Raw genomic sequence first — 16,352 nt, forward strand, 5'->3', positions numbered from 1 at the left:
AATTTCTAATCTGATTAAAATAAGTTCCATATAGCAATGAACATACATAATAAATGCTACCACTAATGAAGTTGAATGAATTTAAATGAATGTCATATTTTACCTAACCAGCACACTTAGCCTTTTTTAGCCATAAAGAAGTACTTAGTAAACTTTGATGTTCCACCTGAATGATGAAACCATCTCAACTTTCAAACTACCCATCACAATAAAACAAGGCAAAATATCTAAGAATTCTAATTTAATACACTTACTTTTACATATCTATTTTTCATAGACGTTAAGTATCATCTGTTTTCTACTCTAGGATTAAATGGCATAAAATATATGGAAGTGATTTTTAAACCATAATGTGCGACCCAGATTCAAGGTATTAATTTCCATAGACTAGAAATCTGATGTGTAATAATGGATATTCTTTTTAACAAATTATCTACAAAAAAATCATGTGCATGTCACTTGAAGTTCACTATCAGGGAATTTTACTTAGAAAAGGTATTATAATGCATAAACCATTTTAATTATTGATGAACATAATAGAGAATAATAGAGTTGTACTAAACAGTGAGCTGAAGAAAGCCAGAAAGTAAGATTTGACTCCTTCCCATTCCACATGAAAACTCTTAGCCATCATATCCATTCTCTTAGCTCTTCCCTTTGTTTCCCAGTCCAAATGACTGTTCAGCTTATCCTCCCCTTCACAATAAAATAATACTTTATATCAGATATTCTCAACCTCAGCTGTACATTAGAATCTGCTCAGCTTTTGTTTTAATTGAAGTATAGTTGATTAACAATATCATATTAATTTTAGGTATACAGCATAGTGATTCAGTATTTTTGCAGATTATATTCCATTATAAATTACTACAAGATAATGGCTATAATTCCCTGTGCTATACAATATATCCTTGTTGTTTATTTTATACATAATGGTTTGTATCTGTTAATCCCATATCCCTAATTTGTCCCTCCCCCAACCCTTTCCCTTTGGTAACCACAAGGTTGTTTTCTATGTCTATGAGTCTGTTTCTGTGTTGCATATATTCATTTGTACTATTTTTTAGATTCCACTTATAAGTGATATCATACAGTATTTGTCTTTCTCTGTCTGACTTATTTCATTTAGCATAATACCCTCCAAGTTCATCCATGTTGTTGCAAATGGAAAAATTTCATCCTTTTTTTATGGCTGAGTAATATTCTATTGTGTATATATACTATGTCTTCTTTATCCATTTGTCTATTTATGGGCACTTGGGTTATTTCCATGTCTTGGATATTGTAAACAGTGCTTCTATGAACATTGGGGTGCATATATCTTTTCAAATTAGTGTTTTCATTTTTTCTGGATATATACCCAGGAGTCAAATTACTGGATCATATGGTAGTTCTATTTTAGTTTTTTGAGGAAATTCCATGATGCCCGATGGAGGCTGCTCAGGAACTTTGAAAAATACTCATGCCCTGGCCTCATCCCCAAAGAAACTGATTTCATTAGCCTGGATGTGAGCTGGGTAATGGGAATTTTTGAAACTCCCCAGGTGATTCTATTGTGTAGCCAAGGCTGAGAACTGATATCGAGATATTCTATAACTCAGCAATTTGCCAGCTGAATAGCATAGTGTTATTAACACTATTTAGAAGTATACACAAGTCATCCATAACTTGTTGAATAGTTTTTATAGAAACTAACATAAACTTGGTTTTTCTGTTTTGCAAATGTATAATCCAAGGCAAAGCATATCTGTATATGTGGAACATATAGACCCCAAAGCAGAATTAGGAAGGAAAAACATCAGCATGATGCTTCAAATGTCTCAAAATCCTTTCATATATTAACTGATTTAATCTAACCAATAATGCTGTGGTGGATAGAGCAGTTCCTGTTTCACTGACTAAAAATCTAACATTCAGAGAAGTCGAACTAGAATTAGAATCCAATTTCATGAGTCTACCACATAATGCTACAGCCTGCTGCACTATAGCCAAACATAGAGGTCAAGAGTAAGCCCACACTGGAAGAATAAAAATAGAAAAGTGCACCCTCAAGTCCATGTCTGCCCCAGACAAGAGGACATACCCGCTAATGAACCTAACATATCAGGAGAGCCAGAGCTCCATAGCTGTTTCCTGCCAGTTCCTGTGAGTATACATTTGAACTAAAGTTTGTGCCTAAAAGAGAACTTGTAACATTACATTAGAATTACATTAGAATAAGCCTCGTGAGTTATACAAAGCAGCTCACACCCATCGTATTCAAGGGGAAATAAAAACAAAGCTCTGAAACCCTCCTTGAAGGAGATGCTATAGTGTACCCTGGAAGAAATCATTTTGATACTTAATAATATGTGGAGTACATGAAGCTTTTGGCTAAGACATGTTTTCAGACATCTCTTTAGATGCTCTGATCAGTTGCCTGAAGGGCTCACAAGGGTTCCAGGTGAGGCTTCATCTAACCTCACCTCATCCAGGTGAGGTTCCAGGTGAGGTTCACTGGGAACCAAGTGAAGAAAAATACATTATCCTGAGTGTTTGATATAAGAAGAAAAACTTGGAAATATTTGGGTTTTTTAATCATGAATTTTAAAATTAAAAGGCAATAATTTAATAAAGATGGTTAGAAAATAGATATTAAGATGGTTTTAATGTATATTATTTACTCAAATGATTTCAGGGACATCCCATACCTCATCCTGCTCTACTTAAATTACTGCTATTTATGCATATTTTCCCCATAGAATTTTATTCTCCGGTAACCAAAGTAATACTGCAACTCTAAATTCATACTTTGACACAAATAATGTCTAACTCAACACCACAAATTCTACAAATTGACTTTATGAATTATGTTTAGTCAAATAGTAGGATTCAGTAAACACTACAGTAGGAATCAGAAGGCCTCTTTCAGTGTTCCACTAAATATATGTACGGTCTTCTTGGTTTCCTCAAGTTTAAAATGAAGGAAATGAAGTGAATAACCTTTAAAATGCATTTACAGACGAAAGAACATTTGAGTTTCTACTTTCTAGTTACATACAGAGTTGGCTATTTTTTTCTGAAAGATCTAGAAAATGCTACTCAAAGGATTTTATTCATCAACCTATTAGTATGTTTCTTCAAAAGATTTAATTAGCACTTTTAGTTGGACTTGCATCTCTGATACACAACAGAAAAAGATATGAAAATAGAAGGATCAAAAAAAATTTTTAATATTAACATTTATATATTTTTATAATTATTACCTTTTTTAGTCTATGACACAGGCTTGTTAGAAATTTTGGGAATGCAGAGTTTTATGTAGATTTTGTATGGCTGTGCAATACACATAGTGTAAATCACAACAAAAGTTATAATACCTTATCATTGCATAGCACTCTTTATTGTACAAGCACTGTTATATAATAACCTATAAGACCAGGAACTAAAAGTGAAAGTAGCAGCAAATTTAATTTCCAGTTTAATTTCAGTACCATGAAGCATTCTCTCTACTTCTGTCAAGTCCCATAATCAAATCTCCATCATCATCTCATTTGATCTCTCAGCAAGTGGCTTGACTGAACTCTTTCTTTAAATTTTCTTCACTTGGCTATCACTATTCTACCGCTTTCCCTCTTTCCACACTAGCCATTCTTTCCTGATTTCTTTATTGACTCCTTTTCTGTTCCTGACCTTTAAATGATAGAGTGATCCAGTGCTCAAACCTTGACCCCCTTCTCTTTTGTATCCATACTCACACCTGTATGATTTCATTCACTTCCAGGATGGATGAGTCCAAGATTTATATATCTCCAGCTCTGGCCTCTCCCCTGTACTCCAGATGTTTATATTCAATTACCCACTTGTTGATATCTCAACCTGGATGTCCAATGAATTTCTTAAACTTAGCATAGTCAAAAGAAACTCTTGTTTCCCAGCCCTGCCCCTACCAAACCTGCTTCTCTTCTAGATTTCCCATTTCAGTTAATGGCTCTTCTATTTATCTTGTTGCTATGGCCAAAGATCCTTGACTTCCCTTTCTCACAGCCCACGTACAAGTCACAGCAATTCCATTAAAATATATTCTGAATTCACCACTTTTCATCACCTGCACTGCTACCACCTTATCAGCCATCACCTCACTCCTATCTACTTCAGTAGCTCCCTAATTGTTTTCTCTTTTGCTGGTTGCTTTTCTCCAGTCTGTTTTCCACTGCCAGAGTGATCTCTTTAAAACATGAATCAGATCATGTCAGTCTTCTGCTTAAAAATCCCTAGTGGCTTGAAAACTTCTGAACCCTTATAAATCCTCACTATGGCGTGAAGTCCCTACAGACCTGGACCCTGCCTCCTCTCCTTCTACTCTCTCCTTAGCCATTTTCTCTCTCGTCATGCTGATCATGTTGTTGTTGCTGATTTTAACAGCCTTATTGATATAGTTTAGACACGGTAAAGTTCACCTGTTTAAATTGAACAATTTAGTGGTTTTTAGTATATTTATACAGTTGTACCACCATCACCATAATCTAATTTTTAAACATTTTCATAATTCCAAAAAGAAACCTTGTACCCATTAGCGGTCATCTTCCATACTCCCTGCCCTCTATTCTGCCCCCAGCCCTAGACAATCATTCATCTACATTGTATCTCTATACATTTGTCTATTCTGGACATTTCATATAAATGCGATCATAGGACATATGAAGTTTTTTGTGACTGGCTAATTTTAATTAGCATAATGTGCTTAGTGTAGCACATATCAGTAATTCATTCCTTTTTACTGCCAAATAATATTCCATTATATGGCTATACCATATATTGCTTATGCATTCATCAGGTGATAGACATTTGCGTTCTTTCCACTTTTTGAACATTCATGTACAAATTTGTGTGTGAAGGTACATTTTTATTGTGCTTGGGTAGTTACCTAGGAATGAACTTGCTGGGTTATATGGTAATTATGTTTATCAATTTTAAGGAGCTTCTAAACTCTTTTCTAAAGTGTCTGCCACATTTTACTCCCACCAGCAATGTGAGTGTTCTAATTTCTCCATATCCTCACCAATATTTGTTATTGTCTTTCTTTTTTATTATAGCCATCTTGTGAAGTATTGATAGTATCTCATTGTGGGGTTTTTTGGGATTTTTTGTGTTTTTTTTTTGCGGTACGCGGGCCTCTCACTGTTGTGGCCTCTCCCGTTGTGGAGCACAGGCTCCGGACGCGCAGGCTCAGCGGCCATGGCCCACAGGCCCAGCCGCTCCGCGGCATGTGGGATCTTCCCGGACCGGGGCACGAACCCGTGTCCCCTGCATCGGCAGGCAGACTCTCAACCGCTGCACCACCAGGGAAGCCCCTCTCATTGTGTTTTTAATCTACATTTCTCTAATAACTAATGATGTTGAGTAGCTTTTCGTGTGTTTATTAGTCATTCATATATCTTCTTTGAGTAAATGTCTATTAAAATTCTTTGCCCATTTTTTAATTAGGTTATTTGAACTGTAACTGTCGTTCATATATTCCAGATACAAAATATTTTCTCCCATTCTGTGGGTTGTCTTTTCACTTTCTTGATGGTCTCTTTAAGGCACCAAAGTTTTTAATTTTGATAAAGTCAGTCATCTCCTTTATAACATTTGGTTTCATATCTAAGAAATCATTGCTTAACTCAAGATGACGGAGATTTACTTCTATTTTCTTCCTAAAGGTTTATAGTTTTAGCTCTTGCACTTCAGTCCCTGATTTATTTTGCATTATTTTTTGTGTATGGTATGAGGTACAGGTAAAAATCATTATTTTTCATGTAGATATCCAGTTGTCCCTATACCATTTGTTTAAAAAATTATTCTTTCCTCATTGAATTATCTTAGACCTTTTGTTGAAAATCAAATGACCACAAATGTTAGGGTTTATATCTTGATTCTCTGTTCTATTTCACTGATCTATATGTCTGTCCATATGCCGTCTTGTTGTCCTTTGACTTTACAAAGATCCATCTGTCTTCAGGGCATTTAAAATTGCTGTTTTCCCTGCCTGGAATAGTTTTCCCATTTTTCTTATTGTCTGTTGCTTGATCCTTTATCTCATTCACATTTCTGCTCAAATGTCACATCCTCAGAGAGGCCTTTCTTAGCTACTCCAACTAAAATAGCTCCTCACTACTGTTCCGTCAAACTGTACTTACTTTCCTGCTTTATTTTTTTGCACAGCTCATATCACTATCTGAAATTACTTCCTGTTCACATGTTTACTATCTGTCTTCCCCATTAGAATGTAAGTTCCATGAGGGCAAGGATTTTTTGTCTGTCTGATAAGGTGCCTAGCACTTAGTAGAAAATCAATAAATATTTGTGGCATAAAGGCATGAATCATGATTTCTACAACCATTTTCATTTTCAAAGTTACAGCGGTTTTTCCAAGCAGTTAACAATATAACTGGAGCACTTCTTTGAATAACTGGCATATCTTCGAAAAACTCATCACATGTTTTAAGAAAGAGTCATCATATACTTTTGACAGTGAATAATTGAGAGTATCTTTTGTCACACATGCATATTACCGATTTATTTATTCAACCAAAAGTTAATTGAGTGCTAACTATGTGCCAGCCACTGTTGTAGATAGTCAATTAAGAGATAACGTAATAGACATTCAGAGGTGATTCAGATGTCCTACTTGATTAAAACTCCATGCGGAATGTGGATGTCTCTTCACCAGACCTTCTCTATGTTAATACTCTCAGGGTTCAAACCTGGAAATGGCCTCAGAGGTGAAACATTTTTAGTTACAAGGTCCTTTCTTGATGCTTCAGCAATTAACAGTCCTTAAATAGATCAAAAATTTACCTTGAATTTCTTACAATACAGAATATTTGAAATTCTGCTCACTTCATTTCCCAAAAGAATTTTCTAACAAGTGTATAATTTTTTTCTTTTAAGATAAATCAATTCTTTTATGTCTCCAAATAAGCAAGTTTCTTCTCAATTTATTTAGTCAACTATGCCTCTTGATTATGAGTGACTCAACCTAATAAGACTTAAGCCAAAGGAGAATGTTTAAACTCATATCAGCTGGAACTCCAGAGATGGAGGAAGCTTCAGATAAGGCTTAATGCTAGGCTCAGAGGAAATCATGACTTCTCTCTCTGTGGGCTGGTTCCTGTGCCAAAAAGGCTTTCCCCTCGTGATAGAAAGATAGCTCAAGAGCTTCAGACTCTCTCAGACGTAAAACAAGCAAGAAAGAGCAAGATTCTCTTTCCTGAAAATCCTAATAGCCATCTCATTACTCCTAGTTGATCAAGTGACCTGCTCATCCTATAATAAATCATATTTTTAGGGGATCCAGTGCTTTGTTTTAGGTCTAGATAACATGATTCACTGAAAGCATACAGGCTGAGAATAAAGAAGTGGGTGGTTTTCAAAGAGAATTTGAGGTTATAACTGCCAGACAAAGAATGAATGGATCTTGAGCAGCAAAAACAGCAGGTATCCACTAAAAGCTTCATAATACATACTGCTAGGAAAGAGAATGGTCACTAGAACAAAGCATAGGAAGCACGTTAATTACAGCATCACCAGGTATCTTTCTGCAATGCAATTCTCTAATCCTGAATTACACCTCACGCACATGTGCCCACCCACACACCCACACACACGTATTTCCTTTGTGCTTGCTACTAGGTTTTAGAGCATTGCAAGACCAAATGAGATCACTGCCTTCCAGAGATTATACATTACGACTTCACAGAGCCTCACTGCTACATTACAGTCCATTTTGTCATGGGCTTCTCCAAGTTATGACCCAGTATTTTAATTAGAGCAAGATTAACACAAACCAGAAATATCAAGTAGTCAAATGATGGAAGCAGACTCTGAAAGAAGCAAATGCACCATTTCCTGCCAAACTGTTGCTGTTATCTTCAGCCAGCAATTTCACTCATTGATATCAATAACTTAATAAAAAATAGAAAAGCTGATTTTCATTGAATAAGCTATTTATTAGCCTCCTAGATCTGACCTTTTTCTAGAACACTGCATTTCCTCTTTGCTAAACCCTTTTAGTTTCAGACTGTTTCTTGGCTGTGAGGCATTCCCTCCTCTCACATTTTATGGCCCCTTTGGGCCTTAGCAGACAGGTGGAACTCCTTCTATGTGAGATGAATACTCTGTCTGACATGCTTTATGGAACATAGCAGTCCCAACACAACCTATTAGCCATACCATAGTGTGCCCAAGGGGAGCCTAGCTTCAGATCAGAATTTGTGGTTGTTTGTCATATTTATAAAACCACAGTGTCATCTTTATTATTTCTATTATTAAAAAATATATTGAAGCAGTTCTTCAGATACTTGGCACATATGAAATTTGTTTTCCTAAGATTTTCTAGTGCCTTCCAGATTGACAATAATATAAAATAGATATAGTCACTACCTTGAAAGAGAATGACTAGAAAGTACCCTCAGCAATTTACTTTGTAAATAAAATCTGTTGCATATGTTTCCTTTCAGTTTTTATAGTGGCCTGGAGAAAGCCCAAAGTGTACACCTTCCACATATTATGTTATACAATATAAAATTTTCACATTAGAAAGGCATAGCCCAAATTTTAAATAATTTAATTGGAAATGCACAGATATATGGGAAAAACAAAAGTAAAATGTTTAAATAGTATTAGTTCCTTTCTTCTCATTTTCTAATTAACCACTAATAACAAAAAAAGGACTACAAGGTGAACTCGTGTGATGAATAAAGCTAAAGTATTCCTTCGAGCTAATCAAGCTATTATATGTTCAGATCCACAGACTGTGAGCCATATAAATACAAAACTATTAGAAACTGTAGTTTCTACCACCCTATGATAACTAGTTTTAACAAATCTAGATCAATGAAAGGAAAAGTTGTAATTAAACCAATCTTTAAAATAAAAATATAGGAAAGTATTTATGGTATTTGCAGTTACTCATCATTTAGAAACTCTTCATTAATGAGTCTATCATAAAAATCACATTAGTGGATAGTTTTTGGTCCTTGTGTTGCAAGTGAACTATGTAATAAACATTATGTTTGCTATTAAAGAATATGACTGAATTAAGGATAGTCCTATTAAATGGCCAAACTTAATTGATCCAGCTCCCATCGACTCACAATATATGCTAATTAAGTCAGGAATAGGACTCAAGTTTGCCTTGAACTATCTAAGAGGTAAGTATTGAAGGTACCTTAAAAATAAAGATGTAGAGAACATTTGGGGCATTTGCATTTTCCCACAAGCAAATTAATAGGCTAAGCAATGTTGCTGGGGAAAACATTGAGCTACTTAAAAAAGCAAATGTTTCCAATCATCTTTAAGAACATTTCCAATGTATATTTATATAAATACAAAATATATGCTAATGTATTTCTTTAGACTTTTTTCTTAACTCTTTATTGATAATCTTTTGCCTGCTAATCTCTGGTAATACTTGGTTCACCCTAGTTCCAATACTCATTCTTTAATTAAAAGTTATAAAAGTTGTTTTTTTCCCTTTGTGTAACCAAAGTGCATGCTACCTCTGGGGTGCCAAGTCTTTCAGTTATCTGGGGTCACCCCGTCCCACTTTACATGGAAAACTAGCATTTTCCCCACAGCCCACACATTCACATCCCCAGCTCAGGATCATCAAGAATTCCTAGGTTTATTATAGTTTCTCTAAGTCATTCCTGACACTGATTTCCCTTCTGCTGAATTTTTGATCTACGTTCCTTGTATCAGTTCTTTTTTTTTTTTTTTGGCCACGCCATGTGGCATCCAGGATCCTAGTTCCCCAACCAGGGATCAAACCTGTGCCCCCTGCAGTGGAAGCACAGAGTCCCAACCACTGGATAACCAGGGAAGTCCCTGTATCAATTCTTATAATTGCTGTTATCTTTACTCCAACCTTACCCCAAGGTGGACCTACTCCTAATGCCATCATTTCCCAACAGTACTGCAAAGCATAAGGCTCTGACGTTTAACAGATTTCATTGATGATTTGGGGTTTGGGGAGGTAATAGAGCACAGAATACTGGAATATTAGCCTTCACAGTCCTAAATATTTATTGACTCTTCTCTGTCACAATTTCTCCATATTTTTGTCCTCTCTCTTTCTCACAGTGTTTTCCTCTTTCCTCTAACACTTTTAACTTCCTCTTGAGGAGCTGCTGCCAAAACCCAAAACTCTTTTTACTGAGTATTTCTTTCTTCTTTTGTTTCACCTTCACTCTAACTGTGGATAAAACTTCTCCCCTTTCTCAAACTATTGGGCTGTCCAAAAAGTTCATTTGGGTTTTTCTGTTAAGATCTTACGGAAAAACCAAATGAACTTTTTGGCCAACCCAATAAAACCCCTGCTATGTCTAAACAATAGAATTATCTACCGAGAAGATGAAATATTCTACTTTCCTAGAAAGCAGTAACAACTGATTTAAATTAAATAGCCATCAGGGGACCTTCAAGATGTCAGAGGAGTAAGAGGTGGAGATCACCCTCCTTCCCACAAACACATCAAAAATACATCTACATGTGGAACAGCTCCTACAGAACACCTACTGACCACTGGCAGAAGACCTCAGACTTCCCAAAAGGCAAGAAAATCCCCATGTACCTAGCCATGTGGCTGACAGGGTCTTGGTGCTCTGGCCAGATGTCAGGCCCGAGCCTCTAAGATGGGAGAGCCAAGTTCAGGACATTGGACCACCAGAGACCTCCCAGCCCCATGTAATATCAATCGGCAAGAGCACTCCCAGAGATCTCTGTCTCAACGTTAAGACCCAGCTCCACCCAATGGCCAGCAAGCTCCAGTGCTGGATGCCCCATGCCAAACAACTGGCAAGACAGGAACACAACCCCACCCATTAGCAGAAAAGGCTGCCTAAAATGATACTAAGTTCAAAAAAAATGATACTAAGTTCACAGACACCCCAAAACACACCACCAGATGCAGCCCTACCCACCAGAAAGACATGATCCAGCCCCACCCACCTGAACACAGGCACCAGTCCCCTCCACCAGGAATCCTACACAAGTCACTGAACCAAACCTCACCCACTGGGGGCAGACACCAAAAACAATGGGAAATAAGAACTTGCAGCCTGCAAAAAGGAGGTCCCAAACACAGTAAGTTAAACAAAATGAGAAGACAGAGAAACATGCAGCAGATGAAGGAACAAGGTAAAACCCCACCAGACCAAACAAATGAAGAGGAAATAGACAGTCTACCTGAAAAAAAATCAGAGTAATTATAGTAAAGATGATCCAAAGTCTTGGAAATAGAATGGAGAAAATACAAGAAATGATTAAGAAGGACCTAGAAGAACTAAAGAGCCAACAAACAATGATGAACAACAAAATAAATGAAATTAAAAACTCTCTAGAAGGAATCAATAGCAGAATAACTGAAGCAGAAGAAAGGATAAGTGACCTGGAAGAAAAAATAGTGGAAATAACTACCATAAATGCACCAACATTCGAATTATAGAGGTCCCAGAAGAAGAAGAGGAAAAGAAAGTTTCTGAGAAAATATTTGAGGAGATTATAGTTGAAAACTTCCCTAACATGGGAAAGGAAATAGTCAAGTCCAGGAAGCGCAGAGTCCCATACAGGATAAATCCAAGGAGAAACACGCCAAGACACATTAATCAAACTATAAAAAATTAAATACAAAGAAAAAAATTTAAAAGCAGCAAGGGAAAAGCAACAAATAACATACAAGGAAATCCCCGTAAGGTTAACAGCTGATCTTTCAGCAGAAACTCTGCAAACCAGAAGGGAGTGGCAGGACATATTTAAAGTGATGAAAGGGAAAAACCTACAACCAAGATTACTCTACCCAGCAAGGATCTCATTCAGATTCAAGAGAGAAATTAAAAGCTTTACAGACAAGCATAAGTTAAGAGAATTCAGCACCACCAAACCAGCTTTACAACAAATGCTAAAGGAGCTTCTCTAGGCAGGAAACACAAGAGAAGGAAAAGACCTACAATAACAAACCCAAAACAATTAAGAAAATGGTAATAGGAACATACATATTGATAATTACCTTAAATGTAAATGGATTAAATGCTCCAACCAAAAGACATAGACTGGCTGAATGGATACAAAAACAAGACCCATATATATGCTGTGTACAAGAGACCCACTTCAGACCTAGGGACACATACAGACTGAAAATGAGGGGATGGAAAAAATATTCCATGAAAATAGAAATCAAAAGAAAGCTGGAGTAGCAATTCTCATATCAGAAAAAATAGACTTGAAAATAAAGACTATTACAAGAGACAAAGAACTATACTACATAATGATCAAGGGATCAATCCAGGAAGAAGATATAACAATTGTAAACATGCACCCAACATAGAAGCATCTCAATACATAAGTCAAATGCTAACAGCCATAAAAGGGGAAATCGACAGTAACACAATCATAGTAGGGGACTTTAACATCCCACTTTCACCAATGGACAGATCATCCAAAATGAAAATAAATAAGGAAACACAAGCTTTAAATGACAAGATGGACTTAATTGACAAGATGGACTTAATTGATATTTATAGGACATTCCATCCAAAAACAACAGAATACACTTTCATCTCAAGTGCTCATGGAGCATTCTCCAGGATAGATGATATCTCGGGTCACAAATCAAGCCTTGGTAAATTTACTAAAATTGAAATCATATAAAGTATCTTTTCTGACCACAATGCTATGGAGACTAGATACTAATTATAGGAAAAAAAAAACTGTAAAAAATACAAACACTAATATGCTACTAAATAACCAAAGAATCACTGAAGAAATCAAAGAGGAAATCAAAAAATACCTAAAAAAAAATGACAATGAAAACACGACTACCCAAAACCTATGGGGTGCAGCAGAAGCAGTTCTAAGAGGGAAGTTTATAGCAATACATTCCTACCTCAAGAAACAAAAAACATCTCAAATAAACAACCTAACTTACACCTAAAGCAATTAGAGAACGAAGAACAAAAAAACCCCCAAAATTAGCAGAAGGAAAGAAATCATAAAGATCAGGTCAGAAATATATGAAAAAGAAGGAAATGATAACAAAGATCAATAAAAATAATAGCTGGTTCTTTGAGAAGATAAAGAAAATTGATGAACCATTAGCCAGACTCATCAAGAAAAAAAGTGAGAAGACTCAAATCAACAGAATTAGAAATAAAAATGGAGAAGTAACAACTGGCACTGCAGAAATACAAAGGATCGTGAGAGATTACTACAAGCAACTCTATGCCAATACAATGGACAACCTGGAAGAAATGGACAAATTCTTAGAAAAAAACAACCTTCCAAGACTGAACCAAGAAGAAATAGAAAATATAAACAGAGCAATCACAAGCACTGAAATTAAAACTGTGATTAAAAATCTTCCAACAAACAAAACCCTAGGACCAGATGGCTTCACAGGCAAATTCTATCATTTAGAGAAGAGCTAACACCTATCCTTCTCAAACTCTTCCAAAATATTAGCAGAGGGGGGAACACCGCCAAACTCATTCTACAAGGCCACCGTCACCCTGATGCCAAAACCAAAAAAATATGTCATAAAAAAAAGAAAACTATATAGGCTTCCCTGGTGGCGCAGTGGTTGAGAGTCCGCCTGCCGATGCAGGGGACACGGGTTCGTGCTCTGGTCCAGGAAGATCCCACATGCCGCGGAGTGGCTGGGCCCATGAGCCATGGCCGCTGAGCCTGTGCGTCCAGAGCCTGTGCTCCGCAACGGGAGAGGCCACAGCGGTGAGAGGCCCGCGTACCGCAAAAAAAAAAAAAAAAAAGAAAACTACAGGCCAATATCTCTGATGAACATAGATGCAAAACTCCTCAACAAAATACTGGCAAACGGAATCCAACAGCACATTAAAAGGATCAAACACTATGATCAATGGGGTTTATCCCAGGAATGCAAGGATTCTTCAATATATGCAAATCAATCAATGTGATACACCATATTAACAAACTGAAGGATAAAAGCCATAGAATAATCTCAACAGATGCAGAGAAAGCTTTCGACAAAATTCAACACCTATTTATGATAAAAACTCTCCAGAAAGTAGGCATAGAGGGAAATTACCTGAACATAATAAAGGCCATATATGACAAACCCACAGCCAACATCTTTCTGAATGGTGAAAAACTGAAACCATTTCCACTAAGATCAGGAACAAGACAAGGTTGCCCACTCTCACCACTATTATTCAACATAGTTTCAGAGGTTTTAGCCATGGCAATCAGAGAAGAAGAAGAAATAAAAGGAATCCAAATCAGAAGAGAAGAAGTAAAGCTGTCACTATTTGAAGAAGATATGATACTATACATAGAGAATCCTAAAGATGCTACCAGAAAGCTACAGAGTTAATCAATGAATTTGGTAAAGCAGCAGGATACAAAATTAATGCACAGAAATCTCTTACATTTGGGCTTCTCTGGTGGTGCAGTGGTTTAGAATCTGCCTACCAATGCACAGGACACAGATTCGAGCCCTGGCCCAGGAATTCCCACATGCCATGGAGCAAATAAGCCCGTGCGCCACAACTACTGAGCTTGAGCTCTAGGGCCCGCAAGCCACAACTACTGAGCCCATGGGCCACAGCTATTGAAGCCTGTGTGCCTAGAGCCCGTGCTGCACAACAAGAGCAGCCATGACAATGAGAAGCCTGCACACTGCAACAAAGAGTAGCCCTGCTCACCACAACTAGAGAAAGCCCACACACAGCAACAAAGACCCAACACAGCCAAAAATTTAAAAATAAATAAATAAATTTATATATATAAAAAAAGAAATCTCTTGCATTCCTCTACACTAATGATGAAAAATCTGAAAGAGAAACTAAGGAAACACTCCCATTTACCACTGAAATAAAAAGAATAAAATACCTAGGAGTAAACCTACCTAAGGAGGCAAAAGACCTGTATGCAGAAAACTATAAGACACTGATGAAAGAAATTAAAGATGATACAAACAGATGGAGAGATATACCATGTTCTTGGACTGGAAGAATCAATATTGTGAAAATGACTATACTACCCAAAGCAATCTACAGGTTCAATGCAATTCCTATCAAACTACCAATGTCATTTTTCACAGAACTAGAGCAAAAAATTTCACAATTTGTGTAGAAACAAAAAAGACCCCGAATAGCTGAAGCAATCTTGGGAAAGAAAAATGGAGCTGGAGGAATCAGACTCCCAGACTTCAGACTATACTACAAAGCACAGTAATCAAGACAGTATGGTACTGGCACAAAAACAGAAATATAGATCAATGGAAAAGGATAGAATGCCCAGAGATAAACCCACACACATATGGTCACCTTGTCTTTGATAAAGGAGGCAAGAATATACAGTGGAGAAAAGACAGCCTCTTCAATAAGTGGTGCTGGGAAAACTTGGCAGCTACATGTAAAAGAATGAAATTAGAACACTCCCTAACACCATACACAAAAATAAACTCAAAATGGATTAAAGACCTAAATGTAAGGCCAGACACTGTCAAACTCTTAGAGGAAAACAGAGGCAGAACACTCTATGACATAAATCACAGCAACATCCTTTTTGACCACCTCCTAGAGAAATGGAAATAAAAACAAAAATAAACAATGGGACCTAATGAAACTTAAAAGCTTTTGCACAGCAAAGGAAACCATAAACATGACCAAAAGACAACCCTCAGAATGGGAGAAAATATTTGCAAATGAAGCACCTGACAAAGGATTAATCTCCAAAATTTACAAGCAGCTCATGCAGCTCAATTTCAAAAAAACAACCCAATCCTAAAATGAACAGAAGACCTAAATCGACATTTCTCCAAAGAAAATATACAGATTGCCAACAAACACATGAACGGAAGCTCAACATCATTAATCATTAGGGAAATGCAAATCAAAACTACAATGAGGTATCACCTGACACCAGTCATAATGGCCATCATCAAAAAATCTACAAACAATAAATGCTGGAGAGGGTGTGGAGAAAAGGGAACACTCTTGCACTATTTATTGGTGGGAATGTAAATCAATACAGCCACTATGGACAACAGTATGGAGGTTCCTTACAAAACTAAAAATAGAACTACCATATGACCCAGCAATCCCACTACTGGACATATACCCAGAGAAAACCATATGTACCACAATGTTCATTGCAGCACGATTTACAATAGCCAGGACATGGAAGAAACCTAAGTGTCCATCAACAAATGAATGGATAAAGAAGATGTGGCACATATATTCAACGGAATATTACTCAGCCATAAAAATAAACGAAATTGAGTTATTTGTAGTGAGGTGGATGGACCTAGAGTCTGTCATACAGAGTGAAGTAAGTCAGGAAGAGAAAAACAA

General features: G+C 36.7%; 1 protein-coding gene across 5 annotated transcripts in view; it reads left to right on the plus strand.

Moving 5' to 3' along the window:
* The window catches only part of LRRC7 (leucine rich repeat containing 7), a 501,952-nt gene that overhangs the window by 450,359 nt on the left and 35,241 nt on the right, over window positions 1-16,352 (plus strand). The gene's annotated exons all lie outside the window — the stretch shown is intronic.

This window comes from Pseudorca crassidens, chromosome 2 (genome assembly GCF_039906515.1).
Source record: "Pseudorca crassidens isolate mPseCra1 chromosome 2, mPseCra1.hap1, whole genome shotgun sequence".
Classification (NCBI taxonomy): domain Eukaryota; kingdom Metazoa; phylum Chordata; class Mammalia; order Artiodactyla; family Delphinidae; genus Pseudorca; species Pseudorca crassidens.